Source organism: Amblyomma maculatum, unplaced genomic scaffold (genome assembly GCF_055883805.1).
Source record: "Amblyomma maculatum isolate TAMU_Amacu unplaced genomic scaffold, ASM5588380v1 scaffold_13, whole genome shotgun sequence".
In the NCBI taxonomy this organism is placed as follows: Eukaryota; Metazoa; Arthropoda; class Arachnida; order Ixodida; family Ixodidae; genus Amblyomma; species Amblyomma maculatum.
This window is the reverse complement of record NW_028146738.1, coordinates 27,367,163-27,392,721: the sequence shown is the minus strand read 5'-3', so window position 1 is coordinate 27,392,721 and position 25,559 is coordinate 27,367,163. Positions and strand designations below refer to the sequence as shown.

The 25,559-nt window shown below is 45.9% G+C and overlaps 1 long non-coding RNA gene across 4 annotated transcripts in view; it reads right to left on the bottom strand.

The window, feature by feature from the left end:
- The window catches only part of LOC146172423 (uncharacterized), a 501,238-nt gene that overhangs the window by 5,398 nt on the left and 470,281 nt on the right, over positions 1 to 25,559 (bottom strand). For 2 of the 4 annotated variants that reach the window (XR_014702480.1, XR_014702483.1), the window contains exons 1-2: positions 4,959 to 5,272; positions 1,177 to 1,398 (exon numbers count right to left, since the gene is read on the bottom strand). This is a non-coding gene — a long non-coding RNA (uncharacterized LOC146172423). Of the gene's footprint in view, positions 1 to 1,176; positions 1,399 to 4,958; positions 5,273 to 25,559 lie in introns of those variants that run through there. The other 2 variants (XR_014702481.1, XR_014702482.1) reach the window with 1 other exon arrangement.

Sequence of the window (25,559 nt, the reverse complement as noted above, 5' to 3'; positions counted from 1 at the left end):
ACAAGTGCTATTGGCTTCCTCAGAACATCAAAAGTTCAATTTATTATTTGCCAAATTTAGTTACATTCTAACTTATGCAATATCCAAAGACTTCTAAGTGCTTATAAAGTCACTTACTGCTTGTTGGCAGTGTTGATGATGGCTTAAAGTGAAATAAATTCGCTATTGCTTAACATTTCATGGGAGAACACCAGGATGGCTTCTTTTTTTTCTATATAGTATTTTTTTTGCAAGGTGCTCCCAATATGACGAGCTCCCAATTTTGCATGAAATTAAGGAAATAAGCAAAGAATCTGAATAATAAACAGAAAAAGATTTATTACTACCGGCATAACATATCTTGCCTGTATTTAAGTTTGAAAATGGACGTTTTTGTAGCATGCTGTTTCTGAAGCAATGTTTGCGATATTTTACCAACTGAAGTGCAACTGAATAGCAGGTTTTTAATCACTGTCATAGAGGTAAAAATTGCAAAGTGGGTAAAAATGAATGGATAACAAAATTTCTGTATGCTACCAGCAGGTCCCCAAAGTTTCAACTTTCTGAAAGGTCAAAAATAGCATTTTCCACCTGTGTGATATACAATTTTTTTTCCCGAGAAAACTATGCCATATCATGAAACATAAAGCTTTTTTTGTATCAAGACATTTGCCCACCACATATAAAGATTTCATTGAAAACAAAAAATGGTCATAGGACCTTGATTACCATTCTTATCTGAACACACCCTTATCCTCATCATATGTGATGGAAAAGAAAATTTGATAACCGCATGCAACTCTCAGTGTTGTGTTTGTCTCTGAAAGTCAGTCTCTGAGTGCACATTTTCTATGCTTCTCATCAGTGTTCAGAATGAAACATATTCAATTTGCCCAGCTTTTTTTTAAAAGTGTGCCAGCACAAAATGGCCGACAGCCAGATATATCTTCAATATTTCATAGAGCAGGAAATAAGAGTGAGTTAAGCAATGATTTTGCATTCGGTAAGTTCCAAATATAATAAATATTTAAGATAAATTGTAAAGAATGCAGGCAGGCTGCTATGTGTGGTCTCGGGTTTAGTTCCACATCTCCTGATAGGCCATGTAGGTGTATGAATTATGGTCATCAGCAACAAGTGTCAATGTCAAAGGAAGTGATATATCAAAATTAAGAATTGTTTACCAGTCTAACTAACCTGACTTGAAAGCCTGACTGCATGACGCCATTCTCTCTAGTTGCACATCCCAGGCAGTTGCAGGCGGGTGATGGCTTGCATAAGTATACCAGATCTCAGAGGGTGTGCAGCAGGGCAGTCGACAGGCAAGAAGTGGTCTGAAGCTGGATCCACAGAATGCACTGCAGCTTGAGCCACCTTATCCATGTCTGTGATGAGTGGTGACCGAGGGTTCCAAAGTAGCTGCAGGTAAAGAAGACAAGCCTGTATTAAAAAAAAAGACTGATTGACAGTAATAATGGCATTGGCATGCCCTAAAGTGCAATCAGTTCTGGCAAAAAGTATTTTGAAAAATGTAAGTCAGTTACATATTCAGTTATGTAACCACTGACAGAAATATACTACACAAGAGTGCAAAAAGAAACTGGGGCATATTATGCAAATGTTGATGCACCATTCTGCACAATATTCCTCCCTTTGCTGATATATTACATGATAGCTTTTTGATTCTCAGGAAAAAAATCAGAAATAGTATTGCTCACAAATTCTGCTAACGTTTAGCAGGCACTTTGCAGCTACATGAATGCCAGTACAACACAGGCATTTTCAGAGTTCTAAAACATACAGATCTTTGTATACGGGCCTACAGAAGGAATGAAAAAAAAAGCTTATTGAAGAAATTGTGTTTAAGAAAGTTGTTTTTAAATATCTTGGCAGAAATTGTGGAAGGAATACAATTGATGAGATGTCATTCATTAGGTTAAAAAAACAATAATGACAGCATAAAATTCATATGTGAATATGAAACCTTACTTTTGGCACCAAAACAAAAAAGAATGAAGATGTGAATATCGGACGGTATAAATGTGATCCAAAGGGACACTAGCAAGGGCCACTTATCAACGGGGCTTAGTATATTTCCTTTAAGAATACGGTGCATACCTATTTTTGTAAAAAACGTACTTATTGCACGGCATACTACCACATGAAAGAAAGAAAAAAGCCTGCGAGCCCTAAAACCGAGGAGGTTAAGTTTTCAAAATTCAGGGACTGAACAAAAATGAAAAAATCTAGAGAATATGCATTCTTTTTTTCTGCTTCTAGAGCGGTTTGTCAATCTTAAAGTATCTCATTTTGCCCGCAAGTCTCATATAACAATGTTTAATGACAACGAAATCCATAGCTCGTGCCATGCAAGAACAGCTCCAGGAAGAGGCCAATTTGAAGCCATGACTGTGATCGATGGGCCTGTGCCCAAAGTAAGCACAGTACGAAAAAAATGCCCGCGATTATGTTACTTCCTAATGCGAAATTTGAGCGCAGCTCATCAGCTGTTTCATCTTTTTGATAAATTGAGGCAAAACGAAGAGGCGTCCGTGTGCTGTGCTATGTCAGGGCACGTTAAAGATCCCCAGGGGGTCGAAATTACTCCGTAGCCCTCCACTACGGCTCCCCTTTCTGTCTTTCCACTTTCACTCCCACCTTCCTCCCTTCCCTTACGGCGCGGTTCAGGTGTCCACAGAGCAAGTGTGACAAATACTGCGCCTTTCCTTTCCCGTGAACCAATAGAGAAAAAAAAGAGGCAAGGATTTCGAGCAAGGCACATAAGCACAATTACATACTTCTTTTTTTTTTTAATTTTTCACACGTATTCCTTCAAGAAACACTCCCCTAACAGTTCTTGGCTGTCATGAAAGAAGCTTTGTGGTCCGAGAAATGAAGAGAGCAATTGAGTTATCGGGAGGTTGCGGGAGGCAGCGCGTGGGTCCATAGGAACGTTGCGCAACGAACAGATAGCAGCGACTCGCTGACGCCGCTAGCGAGTGAAGCGAGCCTGGAAGCGAGTGAGAACGGGATGCACGCACCGTGATCCGCCGCTGTACGGTTGCTTTCTGCGGATGAAGGATGCGAGCGCTATTGTATCCCCCTCCGGACCGGTCGTCTCGGAGCGCCCGCATACTTGCGGAGCGGGTCGGCGTTTCCGCAACCGGAGAGCACCCTCGCCTCCACTCAGGAAGAGGGGGGGGGGGGGGGGGGTCTCCTCTTTCTGCATGGCGGCGACGGTGTTCTACGCAGCACGTTGTGTTGACTAGCTAGCGACGTCAGTCAGTCGCTGCTAGCGCTGCCTCCGGCGACCCCCTTTTTTTTTCCTTGTGTGCTCCGGTAGCTGCGCGCGCTCCTGCCCCCATCATTCGCCGCTGAGTGTACCCCCCCCCTCCTCCTGCGAGGCTCCGGTGGCCAAAGCGCCGGCTCGAACGGGGGGGCTGAAATGGGGGCGGAACTGGTTACGAGGCCGACGCCGACGCCGCCGCGAAACCCAGGAACGGCCGCGAAGAGCTGCGCTCTAAAAATGCTGATTCAAAACCAAATGCAGAAACTGGGAACAGAAAAAAGGAAACTAGCTGGCCTACATAATGGCTATTGCAATAGGCAAATAAAACCGCTCCAAGAAGTATATTTAAGGAAAAGAGCGAATAAAGTAAACATTTGGTCAGAAAAAAAACATAGAAACACTGTAACAGCAAATTACTGCACGCTTTTTGGCCTAGAATCCAAGCTGTCAGCCTCTACTTGAATGCAGAAGTATCACCCGCAAATATCCATTTATTGTAATGCCCACTACCGACAACACAAAATATAAAGGACTGTAGGAAGCAAGTGTAAAAACCATAAGAATAGCATCACAACCCAAAAGCAAGACAATGCTCCAGGCAAGCGGATACATGACCCTAAATCCTGATGGGGAAAAATAACATCTGTTGGGAATAGTAGCAACTCAAAATAGTGCTTTGTAAATTATGCGGTTTAATGTCCCGCAGAGGCAAATGAGATATGACCATACAGGATGGTTGAAGAATATTTTTAGACCTCAGTGAATTCGCTGGTAGGGGTAACATTAAGAGATGGGAAGCGTGCAGAGTGGGTGGGAGAAAACACCCAAGTTACCGATATTCTAGCGGAAATTAAGAAAAAATGGACATGGGCAGGACATGTAGTGCGAAGAGAGGATAACCGAGGGTCGATTAGGGTAACAAACTGGATTCCAAGGGATGGAAAGCATAGCAGGGGAGGAAGGAAGTTAGGTGGGCGGATGCGGTTAAGAAGTTCGCAGGGGTCAAGTGGATGCGGCTAGCACGGAACCGGGTTAATTGGAGAAATATGGGAGAGGCGTTCGCCCTGCAGTGGGTATAGTCAGGCTGATGATGATGATGAATTCCCTAGGCGCACTCATAAGGCACCATACCCCCTCATGCACTTCTCAATTTAACTTCTATTTAACCTGCCACCTAGGGATGATCAGCGGAGCGGAAAAGCCGCGATGACGGATGGGAAAGTGGTTCGAGTTCATAAGTCCGCAAAGTGCTAGCGTTATCTCGAAAGTCAACTAAAAATGTTATGACAAAGCGAGTGCGTTTCCTTAACTTTGCACCATAACGTAAACTAGCACAAACAAAAATGAGTAGAATGAGGCCGAGACTGACAAATCAGCGCTGATCACCCAATTTTCGAGAAAAAATCGTTTCGTGGACCTTCTGAGCGTAAAGGTAAGAAATCACGGTACGCGTATTTTTTTTTTTTTTTTTAAGGAAAGAGTCCTATTTTCTTGCAGCAAATCTGCGAAAACAATCGCCGCGACATTCAACTTCATGAGCGATATTTTTGCAGCAAGCTGAAATCAAGAGCGTTCTGCTCCAGCCCGTTTTGTCACGTTCTAAAACAAACGACAAACAGTGCAGCAATGGGGTAGGCCATTGTTACTTATCCCACACTGACCGCTTCGGAAGGTGATCAAATATGCTTACCTTTACAGACGATTGCGTAAGCCGTGCAGAAAGCTGTTCGCCTTCGCACCACCGGTGCCGAGCCAACAAGTGTGAGTTCAGTTGGTCACGCAGAAAAACATTTTCACACCTTCTTCCTACAAACCTCACAAACGTGACACGGTGAACCAACCCATGCGCTTGAGCAAAACAAAGAGCGTGAACACTGCAAACTAGCCGGCACGATAAGTGCCCGTTTGCTCGAAACATCCCCTATCGACGGCACTACACAGACGTACGCACTTCTGCAACAATTACGCACGCAAAACGCAACATGTTTCACTACTGTTTGCATTCGATGCTGCAGATTAAAGATTGTCGAAACGTAGCCAAATCCGCAGCGTGCAAGCAGCCATGTTGGCGAGAGGAAGGTAGCCTGGGTAGCTACCGGCGGCCGCCTGGCGGTGAAAGGGTGAAAGCATAGAGTATAGTTGGTTTCTGTTTCAGTTTCGTTAGAAAAAAAAGAAGCTTGAGTGTGTTCTGTTTTTAGTGTTATTTCTAGTGCCGTATTTTGGCATAAGGCATATTGACGACAGTAGAAATCAGACCAATACCCAGGCAATTGCCAGCTGGGGGCAAAATTAAATAACGACTGCTGCTTGCTTTGCACTGAGTTTGAAAAGTGCACGTGCGATTTCAGATGGCATCATTAATACTATTCTCGTTTTTAGGTGATGTGCGAAGCCGAACAAAGTGCACATGAAATTTTGTTGTAGTTCTTAAAATAAGGCAAGTGTCTCAAATTTGTAATCGGCAGCACAGCAAATGAAGCAGCAGAATTGGAACCCGAGTCGGAAGTCCGTTGTCTATTGTGCGCAGCAGCGTCTCGCTATGTGTGCAGATAATACGGTGCTGAACAAAGCTGTCTGGTAAATGTGCCGACAGAGATTAGACGACGCAGATAACTTTCTCTCTTTCTCCTTTCTAACTGCTGCTGCGTGTCGTTTTCTACGCGTTTTGAAGGAGTATAGACACTTCATTTTTGCATTCGTGTTTTGTCGTTTGTAATGATGCGTAAGACATTACTGTATATGAATCGTCTCGCGATATTCGTCTACGCTCGTTGTATAAAGGTATAATCGAATTTCTTTTATCAGCAGTTTCGGTTTCGATTTCAAGAGTCGAGCCGTGGCTATGACGTCACAGTCAAGCTTAGGTCACGTGAAGCATGATTAAAATAGCGATATAATCGTTCCTGTGTTGTTTTAATTCAGCAGAAAACTAAGGCCAGCTTTTTTGAAGGAGACGAGTTACAAAAGATGAAGAGCCTGCAATTATATAGCTGTTTTTTTTACATTCCGAGCGCCGCCTAGATTAGCTCGGGATATCAAAGCCAACGTTACTAGAACAAACTCATTTTCACAGCTCCGCCCGGAGAGGTGTCCCAAGTGGCATTCGCGAGAACTAGCGGCGCTGCAGTCGACTCTTGCTCCTTGCCGGGCGCTGTCGTCTGCTACTAGCGGCGCGGAAGCATGGAGCGGCCGGCACACACGTAGCTGTTAGGTGTTGCCATGCCATTGTCAGACAGAGGGAGGTTTGGTGCCAGAAGGCTCCGCGCCTCAAGGTATCATATAACCTATCGACGCGTTGCCGTTGCACTCTACATGGCTGCAGTAATATTGTAACTACTCATGCTCCGTCGCCGCCACTCTCTGCCCCGCGGCTGCCAGCGTCGGCGGCTGCAGCGGTCTTCTTAAACGCGTGCTCGCGCCAGTCACTGCGCGTCAGCTGCTTTTGGCTTATTTTTTTTTCGTTTTATTTTTATTTTGCGACAGCGGGACTTTCCATGCCGACCTGTTTTGCCCCAGGATGCAAAAGTGGGTATCGAAATGAAGACTCGAAAGGCCGTCATTTCTTCGCGCCACCGAAAGACCCTATCGAAGCAAGCCCTTCACAGAAAAGACCGACAACTGACTTCGAAATGCAAGGTTTGTGATCTGCACTTCGAAGAGGAAGACGTCTTAAAGACCTATCGGCATATAATGCAAGGTAAGGAAGTAATTTCGGGTAGGGGGAAATGTAAGTTGTGTTACGACCGTGCATTATCCGCACTTGCGCGCTCTATTGTTCGCCTGTGGGCATGGATAAGTGTTGTGGATATGTGGTGATGGTCCAATGGCTCTAAGTGAGCCTGTTTCCATAAATCCTTTTTGTAAGCCTGTTTTGCTTTGTGGACACCCTGCAAATGCCAAATTGACCCTGTCAAGAGAACGTCTGGAAAAACACAAAGAAACGTCCCCCTGTGGGAGATAGCCGGAAGTGCTTTCGTTCAATTGTTCACCCTTACCGTCGAGAAGCGCTATGGTCAAGTAAGGAATGCCTATTGTCCAAACGAGGCGACAGAGTGACACGTCCGCTGACGTACAGGACAAGAAACGAGCAAGGTGATTACGGCCATTAGAGGATTTCCTGGGAATGCCGGACAAGAAAGGAGCATGACGCATACGGCCATTAGATGATTTCCCGGGAATGCAGGAAAGATTTGCAATTGTCGAAAACGGACAATGCTGGGAGCGTATGCGGCGCGCTCGTGCACTTGGGTTTCTGAGAAGTAAATCCACTTGCCGGAACCAGCTGCCTATCGATTCTTGGCTGAAGAATAGAAATGTACCTCCTCGCCGTTCCCAAGCTTTTCCCGCCAACAAGTGACCAGGCTCAACGAAACAATGCCGGGCCAGTCAGTGCTTCAGACCATCAGTGCAGTGATGTGTTCGATTGGATGCCGATATCTGAGGGGCGTGCCCTGGATTTGGTTGGTCAGCATCTTCAGAGAGGGGCTGGACATAGGGGTTTTTAAGGACGCTGCAGAGCACGAAATGTCGCTCTGAGCCCTGGGTAAACGGCTCATCCAGTCGCTTCTCGCTATGAACTCTTAACGCTTGCCATTTTGCTGATGTACCCTTCTTTTTCGTGTAAATAATCTTGTAAATAAGTTTCTCAAAGTGCCATTAAACCTGCTTGTACATATTTCACCAACTTCGAAGATTCAATCCTACTTCAACCCCGAGTCTCTGCACGCTACCAAGTGAAGGCCGGGTCGACGTAGCCCCAGAGCCACAACAACTGGTGTCCAGCGTTGGGATCTGAATCTACAAGCCACAACATCTGATGACTGGAGGTGGGATCTGGATCTACAAGCTACAACATCTGGTGATTCGAGGTGGATCAGAATCTACAAGCAACATCTGGTGATCGGAGGTGGCATCTCAAGCAACAAGCAGGCGCAACAATCGGCCAACAAGAGAGCAGCTCGGAACATCGATCGCATGTGTGGGTGAGTGCTTGGCTTTTCTTCTGATGTGGACCAGGTTCTAGAACAGGGTTAGATTTTAGAACTGGTAAAGAGAGTGTGGAAACGCCTTTAGGTTTGGTAGTTTGCACAGTTGTTTTGGAAGTAGCCGACACTCAGAGCGATCATGGACCTACAAAAGCTGCAGAAACCGGACCTGTTGCTATTGTGTGAGGAATTGGGAATTGATACAAGTGGTTTGGCACGAAAACCCTTGATTATAAAGGCAATCACAGATTTGGGAACCGATGATGAGGAGCTCAGTGAAGCATGGAACCTCATCGGTCAAAAAAAGGAGCAGCTCAGACTGCAGAAAGAGCGGGAAAAAGAGGAAAAGGAGCGGGAAAAAGAGGAAAAGGAGCGCGAACGTGAGAGGGAAAGAGAGGAAAAGAAGCTAGACATTGAGCTCCGGAAATTAGAACTAGAGTTGAGCAACAGGTCGGGCGATTGTCCCCAGCTAGCGGTACCTCGTCTCAACAAGGAGGCAGATTTCAAGATGTCAAAGTACATGCAGCCATATGTGACATCAGGGGATATCGGTCTGTATCTGGCTAACTTTGAGCGAACCTGCGAAAAACTGTCCTTCCAGCGAGACACTTGGTCTCAGAGATTATTGACGGTTCTGCCCTGCGAGGCAGCGGAGGTTGTCGCGCGGCTAAGCAAGGAGGACGCGGACAACTACGAGAAGGTCAAAGTTTGCCTTCTGAGAAAGTATAGGCTTAGCGCCGAGGCGTTCAGACAACGTTTTCGGAATGCTACTAAGTCCAGGGACGAGAGTTACCCTGAATTCCTGTACAATTTAAGAGTTAATTTGAGCGAGTGGCTAAAGAGCACTGATTCCTACAGTGATAGGGACGCTGTAGTCGAGCGAATTCTTTTGGAGCAGTTTTATAACTGCCTCCCAGAAAAAGAAAGAATTTGGTTACAGGACCGAGGCGAAATTAAGTCGGCAACTGAAGCTGCCGAACTTATTGAGGAGTATGCTTCGCGCCGACAATTCAGCAACCCAGCAGTGGATAGGCCCCGCAATCCCAAGTTGAGTGTGAATAACCGTCAGAAAAGGCACTTTGCTAGATTTGCAAACGAAGAAAGGAAGGCTTCTTCAGGCAAACGCCCTAGAAAGGACGGCAGTGAGAAAAGTGGGGAAGTGACCAACGCGCAGAACACAAAGAACAAGCTTGGGGCTAGGAAGCCGCTCACATGCTTTAGGTGTAATGAGCAGGGTCACATTGCCGTCAACTGCCGGAAAGAAAAGATTGCTTTCTCGTATGTCAGTGACTGCGATGAAAATATGCAGCTTTTAGAACCCTACCTGCATGACCTAGTAGTCAACGGGAAGCCTTGCAAGGTACTGCGCGATTCGGCCGCAACGATGGATGTTGTCCATCCGGCGTATGTGTCGCCTTCCGACTATACAGGACAGCGTGCATGGATCCGCCAGGTAGTGGAGGAACAGAGTGTATGCTTGCCAATCGCGAACGTGGTCATCGAGGGCCCTCTCGGCGAGTTAACAACCGAGGCTGCCGTTTCAGAAAAGCTTCCTAAGTGCTATCCGTATTTGTTTTCCAACAAATCGGACATGCTACTGCGAAAGAGGGGCATCCTTTTCGGAGAGAGAGTTGTGCAAGCCTTACCACGTTCAAAGGCGCGAGAACTAGCTACACTGATCATACTAGAAAATTCCACAGCGGAGGAAACGGCAGTTAAAACAGTGGTCGATGTGGAAGATAGCGGGTCAGAAAGCTTTGAGAGCGAGGCTTCTCAGATAAGTCTACTTGAAAGTGAGCTTGATGAGACGCGGAATGAGGACGTTCTTGAGAGTAACCTCTTGCCGCCAGTGTCTAGTAATCTCACGAGACTTTTAAGTGGAACCCGAGAGGACTTAGCTATGGAGCAAACCAATGATCTTAAGATTCAGGAGCTTCTCAAAAAGACGGAGCAGAGAGGAGAACTAAAGAAATTCCAGCTGTCCGATCTGGGCGAGATAATAACAGAGTCTGAGGCCTGCTTCGTGGACAGGCCAGGCAGAACTGATTTGGCTAAGCACGATATTGAGCTGACTTCAGACGTGCCAGTGCGATCAAGGTGCTACCGATTTTCTCCAAGGCAAAGAGAAATTCTGGATAGGGAAGTAACTCGTATGCTGGAATTGGGAGTAATAAAACCCTCGGAAAGCGATTATGCTTCGCCTATGATCTTAGTAGAAGCTCCAGGTAAAGACCCTAGGCCTGTGGTAGACTACCGAAAGCTAAATTCTCTCACCAGGGATCAAGTGTATCCTATTCCGAATATTGAGGAGAGAGTAGAACAGGTCAGTAGAGCGGCATATGTGACTACGCTGGACCTTACTCGAGGATACTGGCAAGTACCGCTCACTGAACGCGCCAGCAGATACGCGGCTTTCGTCACTCCGACGGGCAGCTACCAGCCAACAATGATGAGTTTCGGGCTCAAAAATGCTCCATTTTGTTCTTCCCGACTCATGGATAGGGTTTTAAAGGGGTGTGAAACATTCGCGGTGCCTTATTTAGACGACATTGCGGTTTTTTCCGACTCATGGGCGGACCATATGGTACATCTAAGAGCTGTACTGAGCCTTTTGCGTCAAGCTGGACTAACCGTAAAGGCCGAGAAATGTTGCTTGGCAAGGGCGACCGTGGACTACTTGGGTCACAATGTAGGTCAAGGTTTCAGGAAACCCAGCGAGATTAAGATTTCTGCGGTAGCAGACTACCCGCGGCCGAGCACGAAGACGGAAATTCGGGCATTCTTAGGGCTGACGGGATACTACAACCACTACATCCCTCACTATTCATCTTTGGCTAACCCTCTGACCGACGCTCTCCGCAAGACAGAACCGACAAATGTAGTCTGGGACGAACAAAAGGAAGCCTCCTTCGTAAACCTGAAGGCTGTGCTGATTAGCCGTCCGGTATTGCGAGCTCCAGACTATGACCGAGAATTCACGGTCCAGTGCGATGCAAGTGATCGAGGGCTAGGTGATGTTCTCTGCCAGAGAGATGACGACGGTAATGAGCACCCCGTGCTCTACCTGAGCAGAAAACTGAGTTCTAGAGAGAGGGCTTATTGCGCGTCAGAGAAAGAGTGCGCTTGCATTGTATGGGCCATTCAAAAATTGCAGTGCTATCTTGGAGGGGCCAAATTCACCGTAGAGACGGACCATTGTCCCCTGGCTTGGCTGCAAACTGCGACATCGAAGAACAGTCGCCTTCTTAGGTGGAGCTTGATTTTACAGCAGTACAATTTTGAAATAAGATACAAAAAAGGGAAGCTAAATGGGAATGCGGACGCGCTTAGCCGCTCTTTCTAAGCGGTCCGAGATGTTCCTCACCATGTATCCAAATTGATAATCAGGTTTTTTTTTTTTTTTCCGTGCGCTTGTAAATATGTGACTATGTAAAGCAGCACGTTTGGGTTTCGAGGCATACGTGGGTCCTGAACGTCTTGAGAGTGGGCTTTTCTCGAACAACAATGGCAGTTTTCTTTTGACCTGGTCTCTTCAGACGGGAGCCGAGTGCTTGCTTCGACATGTGGTTGAGTTTCAGACAGCTCGAGCAATTTGGCCTACGACAATCAAGACAACGCGACAAGCAACAGCGAGCTTCAAGCGTTCACGTGCAGGCCATTAAGTCGTCTCTTCATGCAGCAGCTGCGACTGCTGCCCTCCGAGACTCTTCTGGCGGGGGAGGAGGCTGTTACGACCGTGCATTATCCGCACTTGCGCGCTCTATTGTTCGCCTGTGGGCATGGATAAGTGTTGTGGATATGTGGTGATGGTCCAATGGCTCTAAGTGAGCCTGTTTCCATAAATCCTTTTTGTAAGCCTGTTTTGCTTTGTGGACACCCTGCAAATGCCAAATTGACCCTGTCAAGAGAACGTCTGGAAAAACACAAAGAAACGTCCCCCTGCGGGAGATAGCCGGAAGTGCTTTCGTTCAATTGTTCACCCTTACCGTCGAGAAGCGCTATGGTCAAGTAAGGAATGCCTATTGTCCAAACGAGGCGACAGAGTGACACGTCCGCTGACGTACAGGACAAGAAACGAGCAAGGTGATTACGGCCATTAGAGGATTTCCTGGGAATGCCGGACAAGAAAGGAGCATGACGCATACGGCCATTAGATGATTTCCCGGGAATGCAGGAAAGATTTGCAATTGTCGAAAACGGACAATGCTGGGAGCGTATGCGGCGCGCTCGTGCACTTGGGTTTCTGAGAAGTAAATCCACTTGCCGGAACCAGCTGCCTATCGATTCTTGGCTGAAGAATAGAAATGTACCTCCTCGCCGTTCCCAAGCTTTTCCCGCCAACAAGTGACCAGGCTCAACGAAACAATGCCGGGCCAGTCAGTGCTTCAGACCATCAGTGCAGTGATGTGTTCGATTGGATGCCGATATCTGAGGGGCGTGCCCTGGATTTGGTTGGTCAGCATCTTCAGAGAGGGGCTGGACATAGGGGTTTTTAAGGACGCTGCAGAGCACGAAATGTCACTCTGAGCCCTGGGTAAACGGCTCATCCAGTCGCTTCTCGCTATGAACTCTTAACGCTTGCCATTTTGCTGATGTACCCTTCTTTTTCGTGTAAATAATCTTGTAAATAAGTTTCTCAAAGTGCCATTAAACCTGCTTGTACATATTTCACCAACTTCGAAGATTCAATCCTACTTCAACCCCGAGTCTCTGCACGCTACCAAGTGAAGGCCGGGTCGACGTAGCCCCAGCGTCACGACAGTTGGCACCAGGCGCTCTACCGAGGCTTTTTCCTTCATTGCCTGCACACATTTCGAAACCAAAACATTCTAGACCGAAAAGAAAGTCACCAAAGGATCGCGCTTCCCCATTTGTTTCGACAGTGGTGTCGGAAGCGAAACTATAAGACTTCGTATCAGAGCAGCACGAACAGGACAGCAGCACTGCACAAACGGACTCGGACTTTAATCTCGATTGCCTGGAGTCTTACTTTGCCAACAACTCAATGGAAATTTGAGTACATTCGAGATGAGGAGACAGATGAAAGATGCGGGCTGTTTTACACTCGCCGTCTAGTTCGAGGAAACTTGCTAGTTGAAAAGACTTTTGTGATCGACGAGCAGTTGTCATGTGCAATGAACGCATACACCGGTAAAGTGCACAAAAAGTTCTTATATAATGTGCAAAATGTTGGTGAAGTGGAAGATCTTCTTAAGCAGGCCAGTGAAATGAAATTGTGTGAGGGGGCCGCAGTTCTGAGCTTAAGCGAAGAGCGAATGCATCATAAAAACTGCTCTGTGCTAACTTCGCGACTAGTTTGTTCTGTTTAAGGCTGCGCAGAAAAATTCGGCAAGCAAGAGGGTCAGAAAAAAGAAAGCGACTTGAACAACTGAAGACACGTACGACGGCTAAGAAAAGCACTTCTGCGAGCTTCGGCAGCAAATGGCAGCAAACAAGAAAAAGAAAGAAGAAATAGCGCAGTTAAAAGAAAACCTCGAAAACTGAGAAGATTTAGAGCGGCGTGGAGCTTGCAGAAAAAGTCAGAGTAGCAAGGAAAAAGGCCAAGCTGCTCCGATAGAATTCTCGCTCTCTGCAGTTGTGCTTACTATCAATACACGTGCAATTATTATATATATACGTGGATTGTGATGTTTATATATAAATAGGAAGGTGTGCAATCGTATTCGCTGTATCTTTGCCGAATAATTCTATGTCTAAATGCTCATTCTCCCTCAAACAAAATAATAGGTTGTGCTGTATAGTCAAATATTTGTCAAAGAGGAAGCAGTGTTGTTCTTTGAATTGCTGTTGATTCTTGCAATTTTTATCAACGTTGAGAAAATCAAGTTTTTGTTGTTTGCTGCACTTCATCTGCACATTACTGTTGTTGACAATTGGTGCATTTTTCTCATTTTTCTTTAGTTGCGTTACCAATTGAATTTCATTACAGTTACCTCTACAAGCAATAAAATAGTGTCGTTACTTATTCTGTTTTCTCTGTGTGTGTGGGGGGGGTGATTTCTCAAAGCCATTGTGCGAATAAAATCCCAACTACCTGTGATAACTTTCTATAGATGTTTTTTTTAGAGTGAGGCACTCGTGTTTGTTCTGTTATTTGATTTTGCTCTGCTTATGTCCATTCCCGCTGAATCCTTTCTCAGTTGATTCGCTAATTAACTCCGCCCATCCTACGTTCTTGTATAAGATAAGCAACAAAACTTTTAGAAATGCTAACGGATCGTTATTCTGCGTCAGCCCTCAAAAATAGGACACTAAGAACAGACGTTCTGATTAGACAACGACGTAGGCCGTTCGCTGGCATGAATCTTCGTCTAATCGGCACTGGAATACCCGCTACAAAACAGAAGCCAGTGGGCAAAGCAAAGAAGAGCGTTGGTGAGCAAGTGGACGGCGTTGTCAGATTTGTTTCATGGCATTAACGAGGGAATTTCGCAGCACATATCTCCCAGGCAACACTTAGGTTCGAAGCCAAAACTTTCATAATTTAGTTATAATTTTACTGCAGCCATGTAGAGCGCAACGACAGTTCGCTAAAACGATTTGCGCTGGCCGCTCCATGCTTCCGCGAGGCGTGTAGCAGACGACGCGCCCGGGAAAGAGCAAGAGTCGACCGCAGCGCCGCTAGTTCTCGCGACCGCCACTTGGGGCAAGCTCCTCTGCTGGGCGGTATGGGGAGCTGTGAAACTGAGTTTGGTCTAGTAACGTTGATCACAGCTATAGTGCCACGGCCGCTCGATGGAAACGCACTTGGTGCGGCCTGCTGCGTCGCGCCGCCGTCAATGGGCAAGCGCGTCCTTGGGGAGTTGCGCCCCCCAGCAGAAATAGCGGGCAGTTGCGCCCGCTATTTCTGCTGAGGGCGTCACTGTTCGGGGCACGTCGCCGCCGGTACAGTGTACTAGAAGGTTTTCCAGTGGCTCGAGCGGAGGCGCATCCCATTGTGCGCCGCGTACCTGCTTTGGAAGAAAGTAGCGGCGGCGCTGTCGTCGTCCGCACTTGAAGCGAGTGTGAGCGCCTGCCTTCTGCTCCTGCAGTTGCGTGCGTGTTGGCGTCGCGGAATGTTGCTTCATGCGTGCGTGCCTCCCAAGCTGTGACGATGCCTCCCAAGCGGTGGTTAAATCACTATTACGCACCAGGCTGCACAACTGGCTACGCGAGAACAGCGCAGGAGCGTAAAGTGTCGCTTTGTAAGGCTCCAAAAGACGAACAGCAAAGGCTTGCTTGGCAGCGAAACCTCCATAGGCTTGACAAGCCGCTTGACGCCGATGGTGCTGTGTGTGAATTGCACTTTGAAGCTCATCTGATTTTGAGGGATTATGTCCATGTGATAAATGGAACGAAAGTTAGAATTCCGAGGGGGACTCCTACGCTTGCACCTGGCGCAGTTCCGACCCTTCTGCCTAACTTGCCCGCCTACTTGAGCAAGCCCACTCCGACTCCTAGGCCTCATAGGAAAAGACGGCAGCTAGGCTTGCCAAGCTGTTGTTCGCTGGTCAGCTTAAAAGTGTACATGTGCAGTAAAAATCATTGTTATGCTCTGTGACAACTTTGTTGTTTATTGTTGTTCATAACTTCCAAGCACCTGGGCGTACCAAGCAATAGTAGTAAGTGCAGTGCAAATTCCTTGCAATAAAGAAACGTAGACGAAGATATTAAACGCTATGAAAAATAATGAAATCTGCCTAAGAAACTAACAACATGTATGCAGTGCAACGGACAGTATTGAGGCGCGTCACCCCCACCACCCTCACGCGCGCGCGCACACACACAAAATGTTACAACTCTGCTCGGCGTAATTAAATGTCGGCTAGTTCCGAGGCTGGGTACAGAGGGAGGAGCTCTTATGAGTCTCCAAGATCAATTTTAAAATCATGACAAAGCACATTTCTTTCAAATTAGTAGTAGGAAACAATATTAACCGCCGTTGCATATCACTTATGACGAACTTCCTCCTTCATGCGCTCTTGTCTCGGGGCCGGCGGTAGCTGACCATAGGCAGGGAATTTTTTTTTATTTCGTCATTAAAGGCGTTTGGAAGCTAGGATGTAAGCACGTATTTTATGTGAAGTGCACCATCGGTGAGACGAAATTTACCATACAAAACGTATAAGCAAAGCGAGGAATGTATATTGCAATGTAGCTCAGCCGCCCGCGAAATCGTAGTGCGCGTTTGCAAATACACTTTCTTTTTTCATTTTGCTCGTTCATGAATAAAACAGGGTCAGTAATAAGCATGACAAACTGCAACAAATACCACCGCGAAATGTGACGCGGCTGTCTCCGACCAGACAATTATACAACTATAAGGTCCACCAGCGACAGCATCGGAATATTTTCATATGCACAACGAAGCTCGAAGGAACAGAAAGCGGAAGCAAACGTTTTCGTTCATTAGTAGTTTTGCATCACTTCGTGGTGGTAAACTTGACTCGCCTAAAACGTCAGAGGACGCGTTGTCCTACCCTTGCTACAAGCGCGACGGCCGCCTGAAAGCTGACGCGCTTTCAAGTGCGGTCGATTGCAGCGCCGCCGCACCTTTCTTCCGCTGGAGGCCCTCTGCAGCGGAGGCGGTCACGCCACTAGAAAGTATTCTAGTTCACTATACCGCCGGGGTCGCCGGCTCTGAGCGCCCGGTTTGCTTCCTTTCTGGACGCGCTTACCTCGCGTCTGCGTGGTAAATGCAAACTTTTTTGTGTGCGCGTGTGCAAGCACGTTAACGATGAGACGGGATGCGTTTGTTTTTTAAGGCGAAGCCGTTCTAGGCTCATGGAGCGAAAATATGTGCGCAGAAGCTATGCCTGTAATCTGTGCGTCGCATCTGTGCACTGGTGTGTCATTCGCAAAAGAGGACGTACAAGGAGGGAGATTAAGAATGAAAATGATTGATGGTGATAGGTAATCAATAAAAGTTAAAAACATACATTGGTAAAGATAATGACTTAAGCTAATGACTAATAATGGTTAATAATGACTAAAATGATTTGAAATGACCAGTATATCAAACTACAACATGTAGTGACCGCAATTGATTAGAAATGAGTAAAAGTGCTCACCGATGTGTGGTAATGTCTATAATAGCATGACTCATCATTACTGCTAATGACTACGAAATGACCAATATGTGAAACGACGACATGTAATGGCCACTGCTGATTCTAAATGAGTAATCTGCTTGGTTATGAGTTGTAAGGGCTACAGTGACTACGCAGGCAGACTCATCATGACTGGGAAACGACCAATACATCAAACGACGACTTGAAATGACGAACTGTGGCAAACGATGATTGGCAAATGATAGGAGAAGGGTAGGCTTTTGCCGTCCTCCGCTTAAGAGACATCTAAGAGACCCTCTAATTTTATCTGCTGAGCACGCTTCAGGCAAAGGCAGCAGCGAGGAGGGGAAATGCACTCGCTTTCTCTGAAGTCCAGATGCTGAAGCCTACTGCCCTATCAGCTGCCATTGAATTTGCTACAAGGGACACCAGATTGGACTTGCTGGTGATTAATCATAGGTTAACAGTGGCAACAACGTGACGGGAACACAGGAGAAGAAGACGGCACAACCGCGCTAGTTGTGTCGTCCTCTCTTACTGTGATTCCGTCACTTTGTTTAACCTATTTAGTTATAAGGGAGCTGGCACGTGAACTAGGATTTTTAGCGATGTGTTGTGAAGCAGATGAACACGATGAGGTAGCACCAAAAGCCTTTCTCGCTGGTTATGTTGCGAGGGCATATCAGAAAAAGGTACGAAGGTTTTTTTTTTTTTTAATATAAGTATACAATTTGTTCTAAATTTTGCCGCGCTAGTCTGAGCGGCCTTGCAAGCAAAGGAGCCTGTACATACAACATTTGTTTATACTCTTGAGACTGCTTGAACCGATGCGATAAACTGAAAACCATGTTCCACAGAAAATCCGGAGCCCGCTCTGTCGGCGGAAAGTCGGAAAAATACCTCTCTGGTAAGAGGCACATTAGTTGATGATATGGCCAGACACCTTTGGCGCAATGAGAACACGTGACATGTTTAATGCGGCAGGAGCCGCCAAACCAGAGAGAGTCAATAAGATGTAAGAGTGAAATGGGAATTATTGAAAGTGGGACCCTTAGATCCCAAGTCAGGCACACTATACTCCTATAGGGCACGTTCGTACGACCTCGGTAAAGAGGGACTTTATATAGGAGGGTCCTATTCCATATAATGCGGTGGCTTAAGGCTGCATTCTAATGACATGCGACAGAGGCGGCAATTACGGGATACGATGAATGGCAGGTAGCGAAGTGCGAGTACTCTAACGCGGCTCTGCAAGAAGACTTAAAACCCCCCAGTTTTGTATATCACTACAAGGTTGTTGCTTAATTTATGCGATATTTGGTAATGGTTTTGTGGCGACATGTCAGTCGTGCAAGAGCCTGTTGCAGGAAATATGAGTCAACTGGACCAGTTACAGGTTAATGAAAACCAAGGACAAAGGAGGCTTGATTTACCCCGCAAAGGAAGTAATCTAGCTTTGTCAGCTTACGAGCACCTTCATTAGCAGCATGATGAAGTCTGAAGAGGTCCGGCGAAGTAGCAAGCTATGTAAACTTTTGATTTCATCATTGGTTTCTCACTGCACACAGTACCTGCAGCTAATCTATGAAAACAATGATCGTGCCTATGCTTAGGCGTTATGCAAGATATTAAGTTTCTGCACCCGCTGATAGTGAGCTGTGCTGGAAATGTCAACTCAACAGTGGAGCAACGTTTATGGCTATGGCATAAACCTCTCTCAAGAAAGGTTTTCCGTCTGCGATTGGTATTTTTCTTCTCGGCTGCTCGCTGAATCTCAGCTGCAGTTGCGCTCTGAAGTGTGAACAGTCTTGTGATCGCAGCTACGAATTTCACAGCAGGAACACTCGATGCGCGTTCTTCCATTGAAAATTGCAAACCAACGAAATTGTATTGGTTTGCGAGCAGCCAATAAAAATAGTGATAAAAACTTGCGGCGCATATACGTAGCACCTTAAGACAGACCGGCTCTATGAAGCGCGCTTAGTTTCCCCGGTCATGCAAAATGCGGGAAGCCATGACGGATAGCGTTCCGGTGTACAAAGTTTAAGGTCTCCAACTGAGTCAAAGATCCCAGGTTATCATCTAGATTTAACCTAATAAACATCTTCATATTTCCACCGTAACATTTGTCAGAATGAGATACAAAGGTTGGTTACATGTCGCATTTTCACAGAGGTTGCTCATAGTCGGACATTCTCTTATTGGATAGCGCTGGCAGTTTAGAACAGGTTGATACCAATTTGTGTATAAAAGCTGCATGCAGGAATGAGTAAATGGTATGAAAATGACACACGGAATTAGCGACATAGCTGACATTTTCATGTGACAAACAACTTGATCCGAATGCAACATCACGGTAATGCGAGCTCTCCAATCGAGTGGCCTTGAACCACCGTCACATTAAGTTTTTCAGGGTATACTCCAGTATGTATCCTGGCCGAGCAAGCGCTAAGTGCTGACATGGTCACACTACACATGACAGCATATGCTAATTCGTGTTGCCAAATTTTGTGAAGCGGAGCTCTTATATCCTTAAAATAAAAGAATTCTACCACGCCGACGCCTCCCTCAAAGCGCAGCCAGGCGCAGCTCTCCGCGCGCGGCTGTCCCCGAACGGTGGCGCCGCAGCGGTGGCGACGGGAAGTAGGCGCCTCCTGCCATGGCCTCCGAGATCACCTCTGCACGCACGTTTCTCTCCGGCCGTTCCAATCGGCCGGAGAGAGCGTAAGTTGGAAAAGGGGCGTGGCAGCGTCTTTCACCGCACCGCGGCGCTCGCCACCTATGCATCAAGTGTTCCGCCGTAGCTTGGCGCAAACTAAAAACACGAGTTTTATCAGCTTGCGCTCGTACCACAGCCGAGCTGCCAGCTTTAAAATGCCACGGGCAAAACGGCAGCCAACAATTTCGCTATCGTTAAAGTACTAATAATATAAGGCCCACATGCGCAAAGTTAGGCAGTGACTACTCTAAGCTGCATGCCTGCCCGAATTGCATGCATGCGTGCTCTGGCGCTCTCTGCTGCGGTTCCGCGCCATTTTATTTTTGTCGCCGTACATTTGTGAGGTCATTAGCTCGCTAAATACAGTATTTACGAGTGCGGCGACACATAAAGATCTATCGCACGAATGCAATTCTCTAAATGGTTGCGCCACAGCCACATATGTTTATTGCTTACTTAGATGCATCTCACGATAGTAAATTTTTTCTCGCATGGTTTTAAAGCTGCCTTAGAAGATCGTAAGCATTCAAGTTCGATAGAGTCCTTACGGAAAACAATATACATAGGTTTTTATAATATCCTTATGGCAAGCTTGCGTAATAAAACATAAGTTCGATAAAGGTGAAAGGTAATCGGGGCACGTTCAGGCACCTCTGCCGTCACATGAGTATATGCGAGGTTTTCGGAAGTGATCCCGTTAAAAACGGATCAGCTTATACGATCGAAAGTGAGAAGAAGCTATTACCTCGTTTTTAAACACGCGGCCCGCCATAGCATAAATGTGCGCAATTATCACGCGAGTTTCAGCTTATTTCTTGTTTTCACTTGTTTGCATATGCTACAGACTGGGTGCAGTGCTTTTAATTTTAATTTTTACTCCTATGCCTATACACGCAGACGGCCAAGCCGAGAAAATGAGTTAATTCAAACGAATTATGATTAGACTATAGAATGGCGCTATCATACACGCCTGCCACACTAGTTAGCAATTTTTCATTAATTTTCAATGATATGCGAAACTTATCTGAACATTTTTGGCACTAAAAACCGCCGGTTGTAATGATACTAGCCACTTTCTGAACAAAATTACGAGGCAAACACTGTGAGCTATTTAAAAAGACATGTTTCTTTATTTACAAAACTCATGAGTTGGACAAATAGTAAAACAATATGGGCAAGCACAATCAAGAAGTACACACAAACATTTCGTTAATTACAAAGTTCAATCACCACATGATGACTACTTGCTTAGTTTTCTATTCGCAAAGATAAAACTCGTCAGACTAAACACGCAGCTGCTATCTTGCTCAGCAGTATTTTTTCCGGCAAGCTGCTTGATCAATTACTATTTTTCCTGCGTTGATAAGCTGTGGCTTAAGCAACTTTTCTATGATTATCTTCGTTGTTTCACTGGCGTGGTCCTTTCTTGCTGCACAAAGCTAGAAGAGAGCACCTCTCGAAGTAAGCAACATAAGCTAGCGACATGTACGCTACACATGGAATGTAGCGATGTACGTTCCACTGGAATTTATTATATTTGCAAGCAAGCGCAGAAGCCTTAGGATTAAAAATCGGGAGGAAAACGAATTTCTCGACAGTTCACCAAACTGCAACAAGACCTTGCAGCTGAGAAACATGCATGCCTCGAGCATACGCTCGTAACGTTGATTGACTGCCGGCTTCACGAGTGACCGTTAGGCACTCAAAGACTACCACCTACACCAGGTATTCTTTACGAGTAACAGTTTCACAAGCAAAGAAAACTATCTACACGAGCACAATGCGTAAATTCTAAGTAGAACGGAACGTATTATGTGAACGCAGAAAGAACATCAACACTCCGCTTCGGTAGTAAACACAACACTTAAATTGTAGAACATTTCGGACACACCTTGCGGTCGGTCTTTGCTGGAAAACCAGCTAAAAATGAAAGGCTACGTGACGCTCGTAACAAATTTTTCGTCAATGTACACGCGCAAAAAAACGAGAGAACCGCAAGCGGAGATAAGCTGCGAGCGGGCAAGACGATGCATCGACGCATTAAAACCCCTTGATACTTTGAAAGTTACGCCAACGATTGAACTTTGCCGCCGCCGCGCTACCTCCTCGCCTCCTCCTCGCCCCTTGCGCGCCCCTTCGCTGAAGGCCGGCTCTCCGCCCGATTTCCTGAGCGACGATTGGTCTCCCTGGCGTTGCCCTTGGATACCGACGCGCGTCCGGCGTTTTCCTTGTGTTTTCTTTATCCTTCGCGTCATTTTTCTTCTAGTCTCGGCGAGCGAATATTGCGCGCTGTGCTTTTATTGCAGCGTGCAAGCTCTATGCCGTGCTGTTGCGCCTACAACTGCAGCAAGCGGCCTGAAGATGGTTATGCGGTATTCATGATATCTCAAGGCAAGCGTGACGGCTTGCGCACGAGTCAATGGATTCACAAGATTAGTTGAAAGACGTTTATTCCTAGAAAGAACAGAGTTGTTTGCGACGTAAGGTGCCTTTCTCACTTCCCGTAATAACGCGTCACCTGACGCTGCGCTTTTTATTCCTGCTTGCTGCTCAATATTTTTGCGGCGGCAACATGTTCATTGTATAAAAATAAGGTTGTCCTCTGCAGCATGCTGAATATTCTGCGAGGCTCCAAGGCTCCATCATTTAACACGCTTCGACTTCTGTACAGTCAGAAATAGGGCGCTATAATCTGCTTTTTGCTGTCAGAGATAACTGGAAAATTACAGTCTCTCGATTGCATTTGTCACGATTATGCTAGGATCCCTGGCCTCCTTCACTAAAAATCAAAATTCGGGCTTGTAGAGGAGCTAGCCTTTTCATCTTGTACTTGTAGTGTGCGTCGGTTACTCGGGAGCAATGAATGCTGGCCCTGAAAAACTCTTTGGCAAGTAAACCCGAGGTATTGCGGGTAATCTGCACTAGTTAAGTCGTACGCCATTTTTTTTTTAATTCTTGAATGTGTCTTGCCATGCTTCGACGCACGCGTGGGTTAAAAAGCATGCGTTCGTTTTATCAGGGATACGGCCAATGTGCAGGAGGTGTTCATATGATCACACACGCTTCACTTTGACCACGACTACTTGGCGTTGGCAGGTTACCTTCGCTTTGGAAGCTGGAGCTCTAAAACCGCGATTCCGGGTATTCATTTATTGCGAGAAAAGTTTTCCCATCGATGTCAAATCAGCCGGAATCATTGCATCAATTTTCTGTATTTACGAAACTTAAACAATCAATAATGATTCTAGTTATGATGTAAAAATAGGGCAACATTTTGCGACAATTCTTAGCACTGTAACATATTACTCATTTCAATTGTATGCAAGATTTTTTTTTCACCTATCCTGAGGGATTAACTCATCGCTCTATATTCTAGCTACATTTGACTGAAGACTAGTTTGAGCCGCCACTATTACACGAACTCGAAAAAAAAAAACAGGCCAAACGCAGTTCCATCAATTTTATCTCACCCACCTGTCCTGAAGTAAAGGAAGCCTCCTCGACAGAGACATGAACCTCGCGCTGATAGAAGTCAGTTATTTCTGTGGCTTGCTCTTTTCCCACCTCCATTTATGAGAAAACAAGAAAGTACAAGAATTTAAAGTCATTGTATAGTTGTCTCGTCAGATATTATGAGATAATAGAGATATGACTCATAATGTAAGCCAATGAAAATTGAAGTATATCAATGGGTCATGGGACGGCATCAGATTAAATAGTGATGGTTGTGAATAGTGATAGGTAATGATGGTGACTGTTACGGATAACAATAGTAAATTATAGTAATAGGCCCGGATAGTGAGGTGATAGTGTTCGTTGGGGATAGTGACAGTGGCAATAGTGATAGGATAGTGGCATTAGTAGATATAGTGATAGGATAGCAATAGATAATGAATTTGGCAGTTATATGCTTTCTCATTTCCGCACGTTGAAGACCTATGTGCACCCTGTAATTTTTTTATTTGATTGTTGCGTTCAATGAAATCAAGCACTTTTACATAGCGCTGAGGCCACAGCATGATTGCCCCAGAATTTCAGTGTGTCGGCAATAGGGCCCACCACTTCTCCCAGTGTACCCTGCTGTCTTTTAACCACACGCGAAGTCAGTGAGTGGCCGCGTACTCGTAAAATTATTTAGTTCCTCCATCAGCATCATATCAAGACTGCCGTGACAAACCTGTTCCTTGCCTCGAAGCAGCAAGGAACAGCTCAAAATTTGATTTTATACAAAATTAACTAATGAACGCAGATTATCGCGGATCGCTAACTAGCACAGTGCCATTACACTTGGCCTAAGCTTTCCAACGGTATATGGTTCGGTGTTGCAGCTAAAATTTAGATTTTAATTGCAACTTACTAAATATAAATTAATTTGGCCCAGTGATTGATCAAAATACATGTACAATTAACCAATAATCAAATCTCATGTTTGATCACGTGACATATACTATGCTTAGAGAGATAGCTTGACAGTAGCGAAATAGACTAAGTCCTGCTTTGACCTTCTCTGATCTTTAAGTTCAAAGCACCAGCCTGGATCGTTTTGCGCAGTTTTACCGCGGTGACAGATTTTACGCTCTAAAAAAAACACAAAGTCAGAGGCAGTACTAGATTAGGTACACAAAGTAAAACCTTTTTATGTGACTTAAAAAGTGTCTGTAGCACAGAACTCGCCTGAAAGCTTTGTTTATCAGTCTTCCCCATTCAAACAGTTCTAAGAAGAAACCAATCAATTCATGAACTTTACTTTCGGCATTCTCAATGCTTTTCTCGCAATTTTTCAAATATTTTGTGCACTCCTGGAGGGCAGACCTGGCCCAAAAGCTCGCGCTTCACTCACTGCTGCGGCCGGCCGGCGGGCGTCAAGGAGAAAAAGCGTGTCGTGCGCAGCGCTCGCCGCCGCAACGCGAGGAGAATCGAGGAGGAAAGCGCGGCGCGGAGGAGATTGTCGCTACTTTCAAATTATCAAGGGATTTTACGACGCATTAAAGTCCCTTGATAATTTGAAAGTAGCGACACTCTCCTCCGCGCCGCGCTTTCCTCCTCGATTCTCCTCGCGCGGCGGCGGCGAGCGCTGCGCACGACACGCTTTTTCCCCCTGACGCCCGCCGGCCGGCCGCAGCAGTGAGTGAAGCGCGAGCTTTTGGGCCAGGTCTGGGGTCCAGGAGTGCACAAAATTTTTGAAAAATTGCGAGAAAAGCATTGAGAATGTCGATAGTAAAGTTCATGAATTGATTGGTTTCTTCTTAGAACTGTTTGAATGGGGAATACTGATAAACAAAGCTTTCAGGCGAGTTCTGTGCTACAGACACTTTTTAAGTCTCATGATAAGGTTTTACTTTGTGCACTTAATCTAGTACTGCCTCTGACTTTGTGTTTGTTTTGTTTAGAGCTTGAAATCTGTCACCGCGGTAAAACATCAGAAAACGATCCAGGCTGGTGCTTTGAACTTCAAGATTAGAGAAGGTTAAAGCAGGACTTAGTCTATTTCGCTACTGTCAAGCTATCTCTCTAAG